Below are 21,323 nucleotides of genomic sequence, written 5' to 3' on the forward strand. Positions count from 1 at the left end.
AGTTTTTTTGAGGATGTAACTGGTAGAATAGATAAGGGAGAACCAGTGGATGCGGTGTATTTGGATTTTCAGAAGGCCTTTGATAAAGTCCCACATAAGAGGTTAGTGTGCAAAATTAAAGTACATGGGGTTGGGGGTAATATACTGGCATGGATTGAAAATTGGTTAACAGACAGGAAACAGAGAGTAGGAATAAATGGGTCTTTTTCGGGGTGGCAGGCGGTGACTAGTGGGGTACCGCAGGGATCAGTGCTTGGGCCCCAGCTATTCACAATATATATCAATGATTTGGATGAGGGAACCAAATGTAATATTTCCAAGTTTGCTGATGACACAAAACTAGGTGGGATTGTGAGTTGTGAGGAGGATGCAAAGAGGCTTCAAGGCAATTTAGACAAGTTGAGCGAGTGGGCAAATACATGGCAGATACAGTATAACGTGGATAAATGTGAAGTTATCCATTTCGGTAGGAAAAACAGAAAGGCAGAGTATTATTTAAATGGTGACAGATTGGGAAATGTTGATGTACAGAGGGACCTGGGTGTCCTTGTACACCAGTCACTGAAAGCAAACATGCAGGTGCAGCAAGCAGTTAGGAAGGCAAATGGTATGTTGGCCTTCATTGCAAGAGGATTTGAGTACAGGAGCAAGGATGTCTTACTACAGTTATACAGGGCCTTGGTGAGACCACACCTGGAGTACTGTGTGCAGTTTTGGTCTCCTTACCTAAGAAAGGATATACTTGCCATAGAGGGAGTGCAGCGAAGGTTCACCAGACTGATTCCTGGGATAGCAGGACTGACGTATGAGGAGAGATTGAATCGACTAGGCCTGTATTCACTAGAGTTTAGAAGAATGAGAGGGGATCTCAATGAAACATATAAAATTCTGACAGGGCTCTGTAGTGTATGTAACTGTTCTACCTTTAAGAGAACTATTGTATGTAACCGTCCACCTTTAAGAGAACTATTTTAGGTGTGGCACTACTTTATCCTGGCTGCTGTATACTGTAATACCGACGGTGACCACACCGGTATATAAGTGCTGTGGCAGAATTTATTGGGCAGATTCGCCCTGACCTTCGAATAGTAAAGTCCTGTTTAAGTTACTCTTGTAGTCTGTGTATTACTTCGCTATGCAACCCACAGACTTTACAGGCTCGACAGACTGGATGCAGGGAGGATATTTCCCCTGGCTGGGGTGTCTAGAACGAGGGGTAGGACATTTAGGACTGAGATGAGGAGAAATTTCTTCACTCAGAGGGTGGTGAACCTGTGGAATTCTCTACCACAGCAGGCTGTACAGGCCAAGTCACTGAATATATTTAAGAAGGAGACAGATAGATTTCTAGACACAAAAGGCATCAAGGGGTATGGGGAGAGAGCGGGAATATGGTATTGAGATAGAGGATCAGCCATGATCATATTGAATGGCGGAGCAGGCTCGAAGGGCCGAATGGCCGACTCCTGCTACTATTTTCTATGTTTCTATCAATTAGGTTCCTTTCATATTTAAGTGCAGTACTGAGGGAGTAGCGCATTGTCGGAGGTGCCATTTGTCAGTTGTTGGAGTGTCAGCTGTGGCTCAGTGGGTAGCACACTCGCCTCGGAGTCAGAAGGTTGTGGGTTCAAGTCCCACTCCAGGGACTTGAGCACATAAAGCTAGGCTGACACTCCAGTGCAGTGCTGAGGGAGTGCTGCCCTGTCGGAGGTGCTGCCTTTCGGATGAGCTGTTATACCGAGGCCCCATCTGCTCTCTCAGGTGGACATAAAAGATCCCATGGCACTATTTCGAAGAAGGAGTAGGGGAGTTATCCCCAGTGTCCTGGCCAATATTTATCCCTCAACCAACATAACAAAAACAGATTATCTGGTCATTTTCACATTGCTGTTTGTGGGACCTTGCTGTGTGCAAATTGGCTGCCACATTTCAACAGTGACTCCACTTCAAAAGTACTTCATTGGCTGTAAAGTGCTTTGAGACGTCCGGTGATCGTGAAAGGTGCTATATAAATGCAAGTCTTTCTTTTTTTTTACAGCTGAGAAACAAAACTGAGGTCTGTCTTCCTGCTCAGATGTACATAAGAGATCCCATGGCACTACTTGACAAACAGCAGAGAACTCTCCTGGTGTTATAGCCAATATCTATCCCTGAACCAACGCCGCCAAACAGAATATCTAGTCATTTATCTCACTGCAGTTTATAGATCCTGGCTGTGTGCAAATTGGCTTCTTTGTTTGCCCACAAAACAACAGTGATAAAGGACGTAAAAGGATCTATATAGAATGCAAATTCCTTCTTTTTACTGCACATCTGGCATTAGCACCATACTTTCTTGGATGCAAATACGACATCAAAAATGATGTATAAACAGACAAATGTATGTCAGCACACTGTTTGTAAAGCCAGTTGGGAAGAGGTGGTCTTGTGTCAGTCAAGTATGAGCCCCAACTATACCACAAAATAGTTGGCTCAAAGCCCCTTAAAAAAAAACAGGTGCTTAACGGTATAAGCAAATTTTGGTGGCTCACTGTGAAACCATTCACATTTTAATGGCTGGAATGAGCTGACTGTGGTCTCTCCATCTAGTAGATAAATACACTACTTATTATGACACTACTCCACACAGAGATCAGAAGGTCCCACATTCAATTCCCATTCAATGCTGCTTTAGGTACTTCAGTGTGGGCAGCAGTAGGAGCACTACAATTGACATCAGTGCCCTGGGCTAGAGGAGGAAGGACTAGCCAGGGTTCCTCCTGAAAAGTGTGAATGTGTGTTATGGACAGACATGGGTAGGATTAAGTTTGTCTATGATGTGCTCAATCATGGAGTAGCCTGCCAAAACTTACTGTCATGGAAATGTACCCTAACAGAAATCAAGTGTCTTCTGAAGGCACTGGGGGAAAACTAAAAAAATAACCCATGTTGTCATTAAGCTTATTTAGCATATTAATTCTAATGCATTATGGGGAAAACACACACTAAAGCCAATATTCTTTACTGTTCTGCGATCAAATAGTTCCTACCACAGCCACTACCAGTGGCACACATCACAGTTTGTCCCTCTGGTAGCCAACCTGCTCAATTCAGCATCCAACCTTGTTTTGAACTGTTTCCCCAGCTCTTTTGAATCATTAAAAATCACACTGATGATGAGAGACTACTTTCCATACCTCGGGAGCCTACTGTCAACAAGAGCAGACGTCGACGACGAAGTCCAACACTGCCTTCAGTGTGCCAGTGCAGCCTTTGGTCGCCTGAGGAAGAGAGTGTTTGAAGACCAGGACCTCAAACCCGGCACTAAGCTCATGGTCTACAGGGCAGCAGTGATACCTGCCCTGCTGTATGCCTCAGAGACATGGACCATGTACAGCAGGCACCTCAAAGCACTGGAGAGGTACCACCAACGCTGCCTCCGCAAGATCCTGCAAATCCATTGGCAGGATAGGCGGACCAACGTCAGTGTTCTTGCTCAGGCCAACATCCCCAGCATCGAAGCTTTGACCACGCTCAATCAGCTCCAATGGACAGGTCACATTGTCCGCATGCCCGATACGAGATTCCCAAAACAAGCGCTCTATTCGGAGCTCCGGCACGGCACGAGAGCCCCAGGTGGGCAGAGGAAACACTTCAAGGACACCCTTAAAGCCTCCTTGAAAAAGTGTAACATCCCCACCGACACCTGGGAATCCCTGGCCCAAGACCGCTCAAAGTGGAGGAGAAGCATCCGGGAAGGCGCCGAACACCTCGAGTCTCTTCGCCGGGAGCAAGCGGAAGCCAAGCGCAGGCAGCGCAAGGAGCACACGTCAACCCAAGCACCCCACCCACCCGCCCCTTCAACCACCATCTGCCCCACCTGTGACAGAGACTGTAGGTCCCGCATTGGACTCATCAGTCACCTGAGAACTCATTTTTAATGTGGAAGCAAGTCATCCTCGGTTCCGAGGGACTGCCTAAGAAGAAGAAGAACCGACGAGTCCAAGCACGTGTTTGACTACATATATATGTGAAACACTGTCTTTCCAAATTTTACAATAATGTAAGCAGGCAATAAAAATATTGCAATAAAATGACTACATTCTTCATTGTTGTATAGAAATGTATTATTTCTTTCTTCTTTTTTCTTCTATTTTTCTATTCTTTCTTCACAGCCCGCCAAGCTCTGGTATTTTAAAGTGCATTTTGTCCTTTTCCTTTTTCTTATTGGAGAATGAAAAATAAACACTATGGAGATGGGGCAAACATACTATCCAGAGCACCTGAAAGCTATATTAAAACTATAGTTCACTTTCAAGCAGGAGAATGAAAGGAAAAAAAATCAAATCGTGAAATGGCCTCTATCTGCACTGTGGGGTTTCTGTGATTTCTGTGTGAAAACAGAAATTGGCAAGTGCAGTCTGTGGAGATGGGATAAGCATCTATATAACATGACATCAAGGTGTTCTTGGCAATCTATGACATTTAAGAGAGAAGGTGTTAACTGCATTCAATTATTATAAGTTAAATCAAGTTCTTCGGCACAATTTAGGGCCCTCTACCTTTAAAGAACATTCATGCATTAAAGAGAGTTCAGAGAAAGGTAACAAGGGTCATTCTGGCACCTAGGACTCTCGAGTTATGAAGACAGTCTCACTGAATTTAAATTTTTGCAATGAAGAAAAGACTGAAAGGAAACACAATCCACAAAAGGTGTAAATAATATGCTTAAAGAGCTTATTTATCTAAACATATAATTGCAGAACTAGAAAGCACAAGTTTAAAATTAACTAGCCTCAAGCAAGACTCGAGGTTAGAATAAATCACTCTCCCTTCAAGCTGAGTGATGAATATGTGGAACGGGTTCCCATAGAAGCAGTTACAATTATGTTCTGCTTTTTAAACAAAATTGAAAAAGGATGAATTGAAAGCTATTATCTTAAGGATAGACTCAAATAATGGAATGCTCTATAACCAACACCATCAAAAAAAATTACTGATCAAGTGTCTCATTGCTCTTTTTGCGACTATGCTGTGTGAAAATTGGCTGCCACATTACCCTACATAACAACACTTTAAAAGTAATTCATTGGTTGTGAAGTGTTTCGAGACGTCCTGATGACATGAAAGGCTGTAGATAAATGCAAGTTCTTTCTTTCTCTAGAACCAAAGTTTCCAATGCTGCTGAGGAGATGGATGAGCCATCTGTGGAATGCAACAGCTTTTTATTATTTGCTCTTGGATATGGGCAACCATTGCAAGGCCATTTTTATTACCCATCCCAAGTTGACCTGTGATGGTGGGCCTTCTCCTTGACAAATGAGTTGCTTGCTAAGCCACCTCTGAGGACATTGAGTTGATCACGTAGTGTTGACTAGAGTTAAGTATCGGCCAGACCAGGTAGAAGATTCCCTTCCTTGAAAGACACTAGTGAACTAGTTTTTTTATGATTATATAACAGCTTTCATAGTCGCTTTTTCTGGTGCTAGGTTAAAATTGCCAAATATATTAAATTCAATTTTACACCTTGCCACTGTAGGATTTGAACAAGCTCTTGGCTATTAATCCAGTATCATAACCACTAAACTACTGTATTCTAGCTGGTAAACTATCACTCCTCATCCTTCTCGACCTATCTGCAGTCTTTGACACGGTTGACCACACCACCCTCCTCCAACGTCTCTCCTCCGTCATCCAGCTGGGTGGGACTGCCCTTGCCTAGTTCCATTCTTATCTATCTAGTCATAGACAGAGAATCACCTGCAATGGCTTCTCTTCCCACTCCTGTACTGTTACCTCTGAAGTCCCCCAAGGATCTATCCTTGGCCCCCTCCTATTTCTTATCTACATGCCATCCCTTGGTGATATCATCCAAAAACATAATGTCAGGTTCCATATGTACACAAATGACACCCAGCTCAACCTCACCACCACCTCACTTGACCCCTCCACTGTCTCCGATTTGTCACGCGGTTTGTCCAACATCTGTCCAGGATGAGCAGAAATTTCCTCCAACTAAATATCGAGAAGACCGAAGCCCCTGCCACAAACTCTGTTCCCTAGCCACCGACTCCATCCCTCTCCCTGGTCAGTGTCTGAGGTTGAAGCAGGCCGATCATAACCTTGGCGTCCTTTTTGACCTAAATGAGCTTCCGACCACATATCCACTCCATCAACAAGACCGCCTACTTCCACCTAGGTGACATCACCCGTCTCCGCCCAGGTCACCTGCTGCTGAAACACTCATCCATGCCTTTGTTACCTCTAGACTTAACTATTCCAATGCGTCTCTGGCCGGCCTCCCACCTTCCACACTCCATAAACCTGAACTCATCAACAGTCTGCTGCCCATATACTAACTCGTGCCAAGTCCCATTCACTCATCACCCCTGTGCTCGCTGACCTACATTGGCTCCCAGTCCGCAACACCTCGATTCTATAATTCTCACCCTTGTTTTCAAATCCCTCCATGGCCTCACCCCTCCCCATCTCTGTAACCTCCTCCAGCCCTACAACCCTCCAAGATCTCTACACTCCTCCATTCTGGCCTCTTGCACATCCCCAATTTTAATCACTCCACCATTGGCGGCCGTGCCTTCAGCTGCCCGGGTCCTAAGCTCTGGAATTCCCTCCCTAAACCTCTCCACTTCTCTCTCTCCCTCTTCTCCTTTAAGATGCTTCTTAAAACCTGCCTCTTTGACCAAGCTTGTGATCACCTGTCCTAGTATCTCATGTGGCTTGGATTCAAATTTTGCTCCCATGAAGCTCGTTGGACCATTTTACTATGTTAAAAGGTGCTATATAAATGCAAGTTGTTGTTGTTGGTTATGGTTGAACGCTATGGGCTATAAAAGTGGATTAATATCTTGGTGTTTTGTGTGATTATCTTTTAGTGCCTGGGAGAAATTTAACAGAGCTTCATTTTTGTGCAGGTTTTACTTGGTCGTCACCTCCCTCAGGTGATTAAGTAGGTTAGACAAATTGCTTGACTTGGAAAATTTTACAAATTCTCAAGTCTTTCTTTGTATTTGTATTTCCTCATACCAGGCAGGATCCTAAAAAAATCAGTGTTGTACCTTCTCTAAAGCCTCAATTTCCTTCCTATAGTGTGGAGCCCACTTCTGCACTCGGTATTCTAATTGAGGTCTTATTAAGGTTTTATAAGGTTTTATTGCCTCTTGATTTTTGTATTCTATGTCTAAGTATCAGTTGTAGTTTAGTGGTAGCACTCTCGCCTCTGAGTCAAGGTTGTTGCTTCAAGTCCCACTCCCGAGACTCCAGTGCAGTATTGAGGGAGTGCTGCACTGTCATAGGTGCCATCTTTTGGATGAGATGTTAAACTGCGAAGTCTGTGAAGAAGAACAAGGGATTGTCCTGGTGTCCTGGCCAATATTTATCCCTCAACCAGCATCACAAAAACAGATCACCACATTGCTGTGTGTGGGGCCTTGCTGTGTTTGTGTGTGGGACCTTGCTGTGTCATAGAGTCATAGAGTTTTACAGCACAGAAAGAGGCCCTTCGGCCCATCGTGTCTGCGCCGCCCATCCATCCCTGTCCAGTCTAATCCCATTTTCCAGCATTTGGTCCATAGCCTTGTATGCAATGGCATTTCAAGTGCTCATCCAAATGCTTCTTGAATGTTGTGAGGGTTCCTGCCTCCACCACCCTTTCAGGCATTGAGTTCCACATTCCAACCACCCTCTGGGTGAAAAAGTTCCTCCTCAAATCCCCTCTAAATCTCCTGCCCCTTACCCTGAATCTATGCCCCCTTGTTATTGACCCCCCCACTAAGGGGAAAAGTTCCTCTTTATCTACCCTATCTATGCCCCTCATTATTTTGTACACCTCAATCAGGTCCCCCCTCAGCCTTCTCTGCTCCAAGGAAAACAACTCCAGCCTGTCCAGCCTCTCTTCATAGCTGAGGCGCTCCATCCCAGGTAACATCCTGGTGAATCTTCTCTGCACCCTCTCCAAAGCAATCACCTCCTTCCTATAGTGAGGCGACCAGAACTGCACACAGTACTCCAGCTGTGGCCTCACCAGCGTTTTGTACAGCTCCATCATAACCTCCCTGCTCTTATATTCTATGCCTCGGCTAATGAAGGCAAGTATCCCATATGCCTTTTTAACCACCTTATCTACCTGCTCCGCTGCCTTCAGGGATCTATGTACATGTACACCAAGGTCCCTCTGACCCTCTGTACTTCCTAGGGTCCTACCACTCATTGTGTATTCCCTTGCCTTATTTGTCCGTCCAAAATGCATCACCTCGCACTTTTCAGGGTTAAATTCCATTTGCCACTTTTCCGCCCATCTGACCAACCCGTTTATATCGTCCTGTAGCCGGAGGCTTTCCTCCTCGCAATTTACCACCCCACCAATTTTCGTGTCATCTGCGAACTTACTGATCATACCTTTTACATTCTCATCCAAATCATTTATGTAGATCACAAACAATAAGGGACCCAGCACCGATCCCTGAGGTACCCCACTGGACACAGGCTTCCAGTCACAAAAGCAACCTTCGACCATCACCCTCTGCCTCCTGCCACTCAGCCAGTTTAGGATCCAACGCGCCAAGGCACCCTGGATCCCATGGGCTCTTACCTTCTTGACCAGTCTCCTATGCGGGACTTTGTCAAAAGCTTTACTGAAGTCCATGTAAACCACATCCACAGCATTTCCCTCATCCACCCCACTAGTCACCCCCTCGAAAAATTCGATCAGATTTGTTAGACATGATTTACCCTTGACAAAGCCATGCTGACTATCCCCGATTAATCCTTGCCTCTCCAAGTGGAGATTAATTTTGTCCCTCAGAATTTTTTCCAATAATTTCCCCACCACAGATGTTAGACTCACTGGCCTGTAATTCCCTGGTTTATCCCTGCTACCCTTCTTGAATAATGGTACTACGTTAGCTGTTCTCCAGTCCTCTGGTACATCCCCTGTGGCCAGAGAGGTTCTGAAAATTAGTGTCAGAGCCCCTGCAATCTCCTCCCTTGCCTCCCACAGCAGCCTGGGATACATCTCGTCCGGGCCTGGGGATTTATCCACTTTTTGGCCCGCTAAAACCGCTAGCACCTCCTCCCTCTCGATGCTAATATGTTCGAGTATGTCACAGTCCCCTTGCCCGATTTCTATGTCTGCATCGTCTTTCTCCATAGTGAACACAGATGCAAAAAATTCATTTAAAACCCCGCCTACATCCTCTGGCTCTACACACAGATTGCCACTTTGGTCCCTAATGGGCCCTACCCTTTCCCTGGTTATCCTCTTGCCCTTAATATACTTATAAAACATCTTAGGATTTTCCTTTATTTTGCTCGCCAGTGTTATTTCATGGCCCCTCCTCGCCCTCCTAATTTCTTTTTTAAGTATGCCCCTGCACTTTTTATACTCCTCTAGGGCTTCTTCTGTCTTTAGTCTTTTGTAACTGCCAAAAGCCCCCCTTTTATTTCTAATGCATTTTTGTATATCCCTTGTCATCCAAGGTTCCCTTTGCTTGTTGGTCCCACCCTTGACCTTTACAGGAACATGTTGGCGTTGTACTCTCTCTATTTCCCTTCTGAAAGTCTCCCACTGTTTTGATGTGAATTTTCCTATAAGCAGCTGCTCCCAGTCCACTTTGGCCAGATCCTGCCTTATCATATTAAAATCGGCCTTGCTGTGTGTGGGGCCTTGCTGTGTGTGGGGCCTTGCTGTGTGCGGGGCCTTGCTGTGTGCAAATTTGTTACCACATTTTTCACATTGTAACAGTGACTACACTTCAAAAATACTTCATTGGCTGTAAGGTGGCCATTGGAGATAACCTGGTGACAGAGAATAGGGATAAAATTAGAGCTGGGCCATTTAGGAGTGAATACAGGAAGTAATTTTTCACACAAAGTGTAGTGGAAATCTGGATCACTCTCCCTCAAAAGACTGTGGATGCTGGGTCAATTGAAATTTTCAAGACTGAGCTTGATAAGATTTTTGTTAGGTAAAGGTATCAAGGGGTATGGATCAAAGGCGGGTAAGGAGTTGAGGTTATCTGCCATGATATGATTGAATAGCAGAACAGGCTCGAGAGGCTGAATGGCCTACTCCTGTTCCTATGTTCTTATAATGAGTTTTCAGTGAAACTCCCACTCCGCATACTAAATTTTAAATATAATAGATTTCAGTATTTGAGTGGAAGTTGCAAATGAAGTTAATTTTATACCTAATATTTTTTAAAGCACAGAATACAGAGGAAAATGGAATGGAATATGTTCACGGTTGAAGATAGGTTGCGCGTGTACCAGAACTGGGGAATAGGAAAGGCCTATGCGGCAGGAGGCTGAGAGTGCACGGAGACTGGATGGTGGGGTCTGGGAAGAATGGATGGTTATTAAGGTCTGGGAGAATTAGATAGGAGGGTTGTTGATAGTGCGAATAGTGGGGAGTGGGTCTTTGGGCGGGGGGGGGGGGGGGGGGGAATCAGTCAGGGTTCCCGCTCCTGGTCACTATCCAGTGCTACTCACAGGAAATTATATGTATGTGGACCTCAAATAGGGACAGGGTCAGGCTCAGCTGTGATGCATCCACGCACAAACAGCCTGTTGGCACACAGTCTAAACTTGCGCATGAAGAATAGCCACAAGTACTAAACGACTCCTAGCATAAGCACAACATCTTCAAGAGAAGGGTAGAGTGAAAAATGGGGAGCAGGGACGTAAATAGTAACTAAGACACAGGGTAATTACTCAACACTGGAAAGTACGGTACCGATCTAGATGCTGACAACAGCAAACAAATCCTGGAATACGCATTAACTAAAGTTATCCAAAATGTAACAGGTCAATACTAGGCACTAACAGTGTAAAACTCTACATTCAACTCCTTACAATTAAGCATGTTGCTTTAAAGATGTTTGTATATTAGCGGCTGTAACAACAGGATATAACCACAGACCACTGTAGCAAGAACAGATGTTTGTGTAAATTTAACCCTGTTGGTTGTTGATAGCACCTAAATAGTGGAGAGATTGCACTGGAATACCAATCATAAGTTTACAATATTCTAATGCAATTTCAACAACCTTTATTCAACAAATGATATGAGTTTGTGTAAAGCTTAAATTAATTAAACCTGACACTTTTATCTTATTAGTTTGTGGAAAATACAAACCTACTCTGATCACAAAAGGCTGTCTACATGCAATGGAAAGATAAATTACTTATATTTAAAGCATTTCCACATGACAATCCTCCAACAAATCAGCTGCAGTACTAACCAACAACTGTACCCAATTAACTCCATATACCAGAGCCATTCCATTAGAATGTCTGGTTGGTTCATATTGCCAAAACAAAGGTTCTCTCAAAACAGCAGGATGTGTTTGGGTAGATACTGTTGTAGATAAGTGTTCACCCTTAGATATGTCACAAGTATTTTTGTCCTTAATCAGTTCATTTGGTCTCCTCTGTAGAGCCGTATCACCATTTTTGCAAGATGTAATACTGAAAATAATCCAGGGCAGGGAGATCCCCTTGTGGTTGCATCTTCTTGGCTGAAAGCATTAAAGTCAGTAGCAGCATTATGTTTGCAGTCTGCTTCCATGCTGATTACAAGTGTTTTGGGGGATTTTTGTTCCGAAGTCTCTGCCAAGTATTTGCTATGTTAATGGGAATTTCATTTTTTTTTTAAAGCAAGTTCCCTGGAGAATCAGAAGCTATAGGGTGAAAACTAATATTCTACTGAAGAGGGAATAACATTTTTCATTTATAAGAATTAAGTCAGGCAGCACAGAGGGAGGTAGTGAAGACCCTGAATGCCACGTTGACCGTGCCACGAACAGGGGACCAATGTTGTAGGAAGTATAACGATCTGACCAGGTCAGGCAAGGTAAGCATTCTGAGTGCTTCAATTCAGAATTCTCTTATTAAAAGTACAAAAATGATCTGCTTATTCTGAAACACTAGACCACAATTGTCCTTCTTTCAGTGCTTGTAGAGTGAGGGAAGGTTAGCTGGTTTACTGTTTGTTTGTTCAAGGCAGAACCCACAGTCAAGTAAGACGTCAATCTCAGTTGCCTTGGGAGACAGCAACAGTGGCCAGTTGATGAATTTGACAACTTTTTTTTCTGCTGAAAAGATTCCAGTGCCTGAAAAGAAGCCTTTCAAACTAAGCAACGCTTGTAACGTTCTCTGTTTACTCCTCACAGAGCAAATTAGTACATAACGTGCGGGACAAGGCCCAGTCAGGAGGTGGGATCCGCTTCCTGAAGCAACTGACATCACACGAAGACAGGGACCTACAGCTGCAAACAGTACCACGGTACAGTAATGTAGACCATGCTGAGGTTGGAGCCGTATTGACACTGTAAAGTGAACATCAAAGCCTTTTGTTTTGTCTTCTGGCCAGGAGCCTCCAAAGGATGAGAATAAGAGGAGGGACATTAAAGATTTGTGAAGTGCACGTGTTCGATAGACTGCATGTTGAAAACCTCTTTCCACTCGTGGCTGCAAGGTGGGAAAAGGAAACTAGAGTGGGAGGATGCTCGCACAGGTCGAATGGTCTTTTTCCACGTTGTACATTGAATGTGAAGCTGACTATCACACGATCTGGTAAATGAACATGCGGCACCATTGCAATCTTCTCACAGCTGCACACCAACCGGAGGAAACAAGGACTGTGGAGGGTACTGAGGTTGAGACTGAGAGGAAGAACGGAAGAACCAGAAGAACGAGGAGGCTGTGCGCCCCGGGGTGGGGGAGGGATGGTGAGTGGGAGAAGTGGTATGGGCACTCCTATCCCTATGCTGCACCAGGAGGGTGCTGATGTGGAAGGGATGCTTGACCGTGGCCACCTTCGCTGCACCCCCCCTCCCACCCAGAAGCCCACCCTCCTCTCCCACCCAGGAGCCCACCCTCCTCTCCAACTCCCAACCCGCTCACACTCTTTGGGGGTGGGGGGGGGGGGGGGGGGGGGGGAGTAGGGCAGGAGATGTAATAGTTGAGAAAAAAATTAAATCATTAATAAATGCATTCAAAAATCAGACAAGAGTAAATTTGACACTGGCTCAGCAACCTAACTATTCCTTACATCTTACTTCAAGAGTACAGATGCAGTATCAAGAATTTCAGCAAACAAGCTTTCCCATCTCGCTGATTGCCTAATGGGATGGTTGTGGTTTTAATCTCTAGTCTCTGCTAGGGCAATAGTCAGGACACTACAATTAGCCTTAGCCTCACAAGCCCCTGAGCTTCGATGCTACCCATACAAAAATAGCCTGCTGACAATCACTGTCTAGGTTACACGTAAATGGCAGTCATTTGGACAAAGACCACTGGTGCAAGTAGAACTGTACCCCAGCGTGTCAATGTCTTCAGAAGAGGAAGAAAACTTGTTGGGGGAAAAATAGAATCATGAAACAATATAGCACACCAACAAGCCATTCAGCCCATCAATTCAGTGCCTTCTCCACCCATGAGAAATTTAGTCTAATTCTGCTATTCTGCTTACTCCCCATATCCTTTGACATTCCTCTTTTTCAAACAAATACCTGATACCCTTTTGAACATAACATAAGAAATGGGAGCAGGAGTAGGCCATTTGAACCTTCGAGCCTGCTCCGCCATTCACTAAGATCATGGCTGATCTTCTACCTCATCTCCACTTTCATGAACTATCCCCATATCCCTTGATTCCCTGAATATTCAAAAATCTATCGATCTCTGTCTTGAATATACTCAACGACTGAGCCTCCACAGCCCTCTGGGGTAGAGAATTCCAAAGATTCACCACCCTCTGAGTGAAGAAATTTCTCCTCATCTCAGTTCTAAGTGGCCGACCCCTTATTCTGAGACTGTGACCTCCGGTATAGGTTCCCCAGCCTGGGGAAACATCCTCCCTGCATCTACCCTGTCAAGCCCTGTAAAAATGTTGTATGTTTCAATGAGATCATCTCTCATTCTTCTAAACTCTGGAGAATATAGGCCTAGTCTACTCAATCTGTCCTCATAGGACATTCCCCCCATCCCAAGAACCAGTCTAGTGAACCTTCGTTGCACTCCCTCTATGGTATATCCTTCCTTAGGTAAGGAGACCAAAACTGTACACAATACTCCAAGTGTGGTCTCACCAGGGCCCTACATAATTGAAGTAAGACATCTTTACTCTTATACTCAAATCCTCTTGTAATAAAGACCAACATACCATTTGCTTTCCTAATTACCTGCATGTTAACTTTCAGTGATTCTTGTACAAGGACACCCAGGTCCATCTGAATACCAACATTTCCCAATCTCTCACCATTTTAAAAATACTCTGCTTTTCTATTTTTCCTACCAAAGTGGATAACTTCACATTTCTCCACATTATATTCCATTTGCCATGTTCTTGCCCACTCAGTTAGCCTGTCCATATCCCCTTGAAGCCTCCTTACATCCTTCTCGCAGCTTACATTCCCACCCAGCTTTGTATCAGCAGCAAACTTGGATATATTACATTTGGTCCCCTCATCTAAATCATTGATGTAGATTGTGAATAGCTGAGGCCCAAGCCCCGATCCTTGCGGTACCCCACTAGTTACAGCCTGCCAACCCAAAAATGACCCGTTTATTCCAAATCTCTGATTTCTGTCCGTTAACCAATCCTCAATCCATGCTAGTATATTACCCCCAATCCCATGAGCCCTAATTTTGTTTAATAACCTTTTGTGTGGCACCTTATCGAATGCCTTCTGAAAATCCAAATACACCACATCCACTGGTTCCCCCTTATCTATTCTGCTAGTTACAACCTCAAAAAACTCTAACAGGTTAGTCAAGCACGATTTCCCTTTCATAAATCCATGTTGACTCTGCCCAATCCGATTATTATTTTCTAAGTGCCTTGTTACCATGTCCTTGAAAGTATTTAATGATACTGCTTCAACATTGGTTTATGACAGAAAATTCCACATTATAGCCACTCTTTAAAAAGAAATATATTTCTAATTGTCCTTTTGATCCTTTTTGTGATCATTTTAAAATTGTGCCCTCTCGTTACTGCCTTGTTGACCGATACAAGCAATCTATGAGTTTCTCTCTCGACAGATGCTGCCTGACCTGCTGTGTATTTCCAGCATTTTCTGTTTTTATTTCAGATTTCCAGCATCCGCAAAATTTTGCTTTTGCAAACAATCTAAAACTCTTCTTCCTCTCACAGCCCTTGCTAATCTTGAATACTTCTATCAGATTACCCTCAAGCTTCTCAGCTCCAGTAAAAAAAAAAGCCCTAACTTCATGAGTCTCTCTTCATAAGATTAACCCTTCAATCCGAGCAACTTCCTCGTGAATCTACACTACCTTTTCCATTACTTTTATATATTTCCTATAATGGGGTGCATGAAACTGTACATGATTCTTCAACCGTGGCCTACAACAACTTGCATTTATACAGTGCCTTTAACGTAGTAAATCATCACAAGGCACTTCCCAGGAGCGTTATCAAACAAAATTTGACACCAAGCTACAGGAAACTTTCGTTTAACCAGAGGTTAAAAGTCCGGAAAGCTCTATCTACCAGCAAAATTCAGGAGCCGTTTCCTATTAGTTTTTTTACTTCTCGTTGCTTTTTTTTTTCCTAGTCAGGCTCTGCAAGGTCAAGCTGAAGCTGTTGCTTAGCTACAGCGACGCTTTTAAGCTGCGGCCGACTGTTTTGAAGCAACAGGGTTTGTTGATTCACACGGAGCTGAAAAGCTCCGTATGTTTTAACATTAGCGCTGGTTTATACGGCAGTTTTGATGGGACGGCACCAATTCGGTCCCGTCAGTGCCGGATACCAGAAAGTTTCCTGTACATAGGTAGGGTTGCAAAATTCCAGGAATTTTTAAAAGAGGAAACTTTCCATGGGAATTTTGGGGATTTTGAGTTTTTTTGCACACTGATGGTTTTTGTCTCTGACCTTTATATTATCTTTGTCATCAAAATAGACATACTGTTCCATACAAATAAAAACAGGCTTTCAAAACTTTATTTAGGTTATAATTTTGAACTTTATTGAGCCCCCACAAAAAATAAAATAATCTAAAATAAAATAAAAGGAGCGTCAGCTTATTTAGCCTGTAATTTGTCCTTATTTTGTCCCTGAGTCTTCTACTCATCATTGCTCCTCCTGATTCTCTGACTCTGGCGTGTCCATTTCCTCCTCTGTGTCACTGTCTAGCTGTGTGGTGGACACTTCTGTATCTGGCTCAATAAGTTGTAGGTTCGCCCGGATAGCCACCAGTTTCTCCACTCTCGTTAGTCAGCCTGTTGCGCACCTTTGTATGCGTATTCCCAAAAAGTGACCAGTTTCGTTCAGAGGCCACTGATCAAGGTGGGATTTGGAGTATCACCGATGCAATGGGTGACAGAGCCTCAGATGCACAAAGTCCCTTCCACCAGGTATGTGCACGGATATGTTTGCATGATTCCCATATCCCGTCCCCATTCCAAAGACCTTGCTTGGTAGAGAACTTTGCCAGACTTCCCAGAACTTTGCCCACGTCCAGATTGAGGTGGCGTGAGAGGGTTGAAATCACACTAAGCGCTGTTGATCTGTTCTCCAGAAAGTATTGGTCTCCCAACATGCTTCGAGTCCAGCATGTATGCTGCAGCATGAATCGGCTTGACACAAAATTCTTGACACGTCTGTATGAATTGAACAATTGCCTTCTCCTCTGCTTTGAGCAGCAGGGATGTGGGTAGGGCAATGCTGATTTGTTCTTTTAAATCAGCAAAAAGCCTGAGAACATCGGACAAGACAGCGTCATCTTCAATCGGAGCAATTGCAGATGCTACTGGCGAGAGTAGTTTAAGGCTGCTAACCACTCTCTCCCAAAACACATCATCCAGCAGTATTTTCTTGACTTGTAATTATTAAAACAAGCCAAGTAAGATAAACATATATTGATTAAGAAATTCCTTAATAATTAAGATTCCATCTCTGTTAGTAATTCTAAGAGAGGACCTGTGGAAAAAAATGAAAGAAATACAAAAAAAATTATGCTAGCATGTGCTTTTTTGGGCAAAATTCCCAAGCTAAACTTCCCATGGAAACTTTCTGGAAATTTACCGAAAACTTTCCACCCCTTCGCAACCCTATACATAGGTGACCAATGGTTTGGTCAAAGAGGTAGGTTTTAAGGAATGTCTTAAAGGGAGAGAGAGGTAGCAAGGCAGAGAGGTTTAGGGAGCAAATTCCATTTAATTGCCTAACTAAAGTATTGTACAGGTTTAATATTACCTCCTCGATTTTGTATTCTACACCTCCATGCTTTCCTGTGTGTTTTCAGGGGAGAAGGGATGACACAAAGATAGGTGGCATTGTAGGCAGTGTAGTTGAAAGCATAAAATTACAAAGGGATATTGATAGATTAAGTGAATGGGCAAAACTGTGGCTGTAATGAAATCTGTTTGTCTTGATCCTGTATTCGTTTTGCACTCATGTATATTACCCTCCCCCACTGTGTATAGTTTCACTTCCTCTTTCCCGACTAACCTGGGAGGTTCCAGGTCTTGGCTCTTGGCTCCGCCCCTGACTTCTCTTACATATAGATCCCAGGATCTGTATGACTCATTCCTGTGAACCAGTCGGCGTGTTGAGATGTTAGCTCTGATCTTAGTGATTAAAAGCCAACTTGTTTAAGTCTATAACTTCTAGTTTTGTGGTTATTGAAGGCCCATCAGTGGCTAATGGATTTCAATGTAAGCAAATGTGAGGTCATCCACTTTGGACCTAAAAAGGATAGAACAGGATACTTTCGAAATGATGAAAAGCTAAAAACAGTGGATGTCCAAAGAGACTTGGGGGGGTTCAGATACATAAATCATTAAAATGTCATGAACAGGTACAGAAAATAATCAAAAAGGCTAATGGAATGCTGGCCTTTATATCTAGAGGACTAGAGTACAAGAGGGTAAAAGTTATGCTGCAGCTATCCAAAACCCTGGTTACACCACACCTGGAGCACTGTGAGCAGTTCTGGGCACCACACCTTAGGAAGGATATATTGGCCTTGGAGGGAGTGCAGCGTAGGTTTACCAGAATGATACCCGGACTTCAAGGATTAAGTTACGAGGGGAATTACACAAATGGGGGTTGTATTCCCTAGAATTTAGACGATTATGGGGTGATCTGATCGAAGTTTTCAGGATATTAAGGGGAACAGATAGGGTGGATAGAAACTATTTCCTCTGGTTGGGGATTCTAGGACTAGGGGGCAGAGTCTAAAAATTAAAGCCAGACCTTTCAGGAGTGAAATTAGGAAACACTTCTACACACAAAGGGTGGTAGAAGTTTGGAACTCTCTTCCGCAAACAGCAATTGATGCTAGATCAATTGTTAATTTTAAATCAGAGATTGATAGCTTTTTGTTAACCAAAGGTATTAAGAGATATGGGCCGGGTATATGGAGTTAGATCGCAGATCAGCCATGATCTCACTGAATGGTGGAACAGGCTCGAGGGGCTGAATAACCCACTCCTGTTCCTATGTTTCTATGTTAACAGGATTTTTTGGTGATGAGTTTCTAGTTTTCTAGCCAGCTATTCAACTGTCACTGATAGCATCTTTGTACCATCAATGTTTCAGCATGTTTGAAAATATCAGAGATAGTACTGGGTAAAAATGTTATGGGCAAAAGTTACATGACCTAATCTCAAGAAGAATTGCATCTCCTTTTTTCATGTTATGTTCCCTATCCCACTTTATAGTCTCTCAAATCAGAGAATATTCCCATCTAACAGGGCTGATATATAACCTGTTCACAGGCCCCTGTGGATGCAGCTGGTGAACTGGCCTCCAGGAGCTGCAAAAGAGCAGCTCAAGAAAATGATCTCCTGCCCTCCAGGAAATAACACTACACCATTTCACATCCCCCCCACCCCCTCCCAAATAGTCCTATTTAATTTGAGAACAGTGTGTGAGAAATTTTGGAGCAGATAGTATCCTAATATTTCATGGTGCAGTGCGACAAACATTAGCCCACCCAAGAACCACATTTTAAATTGTTAACATTTTAAAAATGCAAAAGAGAACGTGGTAATGGAGTCACTAATAATGTGACTTTAGCACCAACAATATGCTAATTTAAAAATACATAATTTTAAATATAAGCAGGCTGCAGAGATTGCAGCAGGATGTTACTCCATTGCTACTAATCCAGTACCCACCCAGCGTGATGTACAATATTATGTTAAATAATCTAAAGTGATGCAAGACCGGCAGCATTAGGGCTACCCTAAACAAGTTTCTTTCAGGGTGATGAGGTTTTAGTTAATTTTTCATTTTCTAGTAAATGAATGAATACAAGGGATACCCAAGGCATTTGCCAAGGATCCACGCAAGAGATGAGTAAAAATGAGAGCACGTGGAATTGGAGATAACCTTGTGACATGGGTTGGTAAGTGGTTGGGAGGCAGGGGACAGAGAGTAGGGATAATGGGAATGTACTCCGATTGGCAGAATGTGACAAGTGGTATTCCCCAAGGATCTGTTCTGGGCCCTCAGCTTTTCACCATATATATCAATGACTTTGATGAAGGAATAACTAGTTCTATAACCAAATTTTCAGAAGACATTAAATTAGGAGGCTGAGTAAGTTGTGCAGATGGGAGTAGGAAGTTACAAAGTGACATGGGCAGATTAAGTGAGTGGAAAAAACTGTTGGCAGGTGGAGTTCAACATGGGGAAGTGTGAGGTAATTCACTTTGGATCCAAGAAAGACAAATTGGAATATTTTCTTAATGATGAGACTAGAAACTGTAGATGCGCAAAGGGATTTGGGTGTCGAGGTATACAAATCACTAAAAGCTAGTGCACGGATACAAAAAGTAATCAAAAAAGGATAATAAAATGCTTGTCTTTGTCTCAATAGGGTTGCAATATAAAAGGGGAAGAGGTTATGCTTCAGTTGTACAGAACTTTAGTCAGACCCCATCTGGAGTACTGCATTTAGTTTTGGGCACCAAACCTCAGGAAGGATATATTAGCTTTGGTGGGGGTGTAGAGTGTAGGTTCACCAGAATTATATCAGGGCTTAAAGGGTTAAATAATGAGGAAAAGTTGCATAAGCCAGTTATATTACCTTGAGATTAGAAGGTTGAGGTGTGATCTAATCGAGGTGTTTAAAATGATAAAAGGATTCAATAGAGTAGATGCAGAGAAACTATTTCCTCTGGCGGGGGAATCCAGGGGCATAATCTTAAAATTAGAACCAGGTCTTTCAGGAGTGAAATCAGGAAGCACTTTAACATACAAAGGGAAATGGAAATGTAGAATTCTCTTCCCAAAAAGGCTGTGGATGCTGAGTCAATTGAAATTTTCAGAACTAAGATTGACAGATTTTTATTAGGTATGGGCATCATCAACAAGAACAACTTGCACTTAGATAGTGCCTTTAGCGTAGTAAAATGTTCCAAGGCACTTCACAGGAGTGTTATCGAACAAAATTTGACACCGAGCCACATAAGGAAAGATTACATATTACCTAGAATATACAGCACAGAAACAGGCCATTCGGTCCAACCAGTCCATGCCGGCATTTAAGCTCCACTCGAGCCTCCTCCCAGCCTTCCTCATCTAACTATCCATGGTGTGGAGATGCCGGAGTTGGACTGGGGTGGACAAATGTAAGAAGTCACACAACACCAGGTTATAGTCCAACAGCTTTATTTGAAATCACAAGCTTTCGGAGCGCTGCTCCTTCTTCAGGTGAAGTGGAGAAATGCATAAAGACACAGCTTATATAGTCAGAGAATCATGTCAGATGTTTACAGATAACCTTTCCAGCTGCCATTTATCACACCTCGGCAGAGAGATAATCACAGCAGTCAAAGGTGTGAATGGTGTCCAAACAGGTCAGTCAGGGAAACATTACATCAAAGAACAATGAGGTGGGGTCACAAGGGGTCAAATATTGCAGATGCTGGGGTCTGTACGAAAAACAAAAAAACAGACAAAACATTTTTTTTGGCTGGAAATCACAGCAGGTCCGGCCGCATCTGTGTAGAGAGAACAAGCCAATGTCGACTCGAGTCTGGATGACCCTGCATCAGGTGGGGTTACATGTAGCGTGACATGAACCCAAGATCTCGGTTGAGGCCGTCCTCATGGGTGCGGAACTTGGCTATCAGTTTCTGCTCGACGATTTTGCGTTGTCGTGTGTCTCGAAGGCCACCTTGGAGAATGCTTACCCGAAGATCGGAGGCTGAATGTCCTTGACTGCTGAAGTGTTCCCCGACTGGGAGGGAACACTCCTGCCTGGTGATTGTTGCGCGGTGTCCGTTCATCCGTTGTCGCAGAGTCTGCATGGTCTCGCCGATGTACCATGCTCCGGGGCATCCTTTCCTGC

The sequence above is a fragment of the Somniosus microcephalus genome, chromosome 15 (genome assembly GCF_052327205.1).
Source record: "Somniosus microcephalus isolate GS21.2 chromosome 15, FLI_Smic_1.0, whole genome shotgun sequence".
Lineage (NCBI taxonomy): Eukaryota > Metazoa > Chordata > Chondrichthyes > Squaliformes > Somniosidae > Somniosus > Somniosus microcephalus.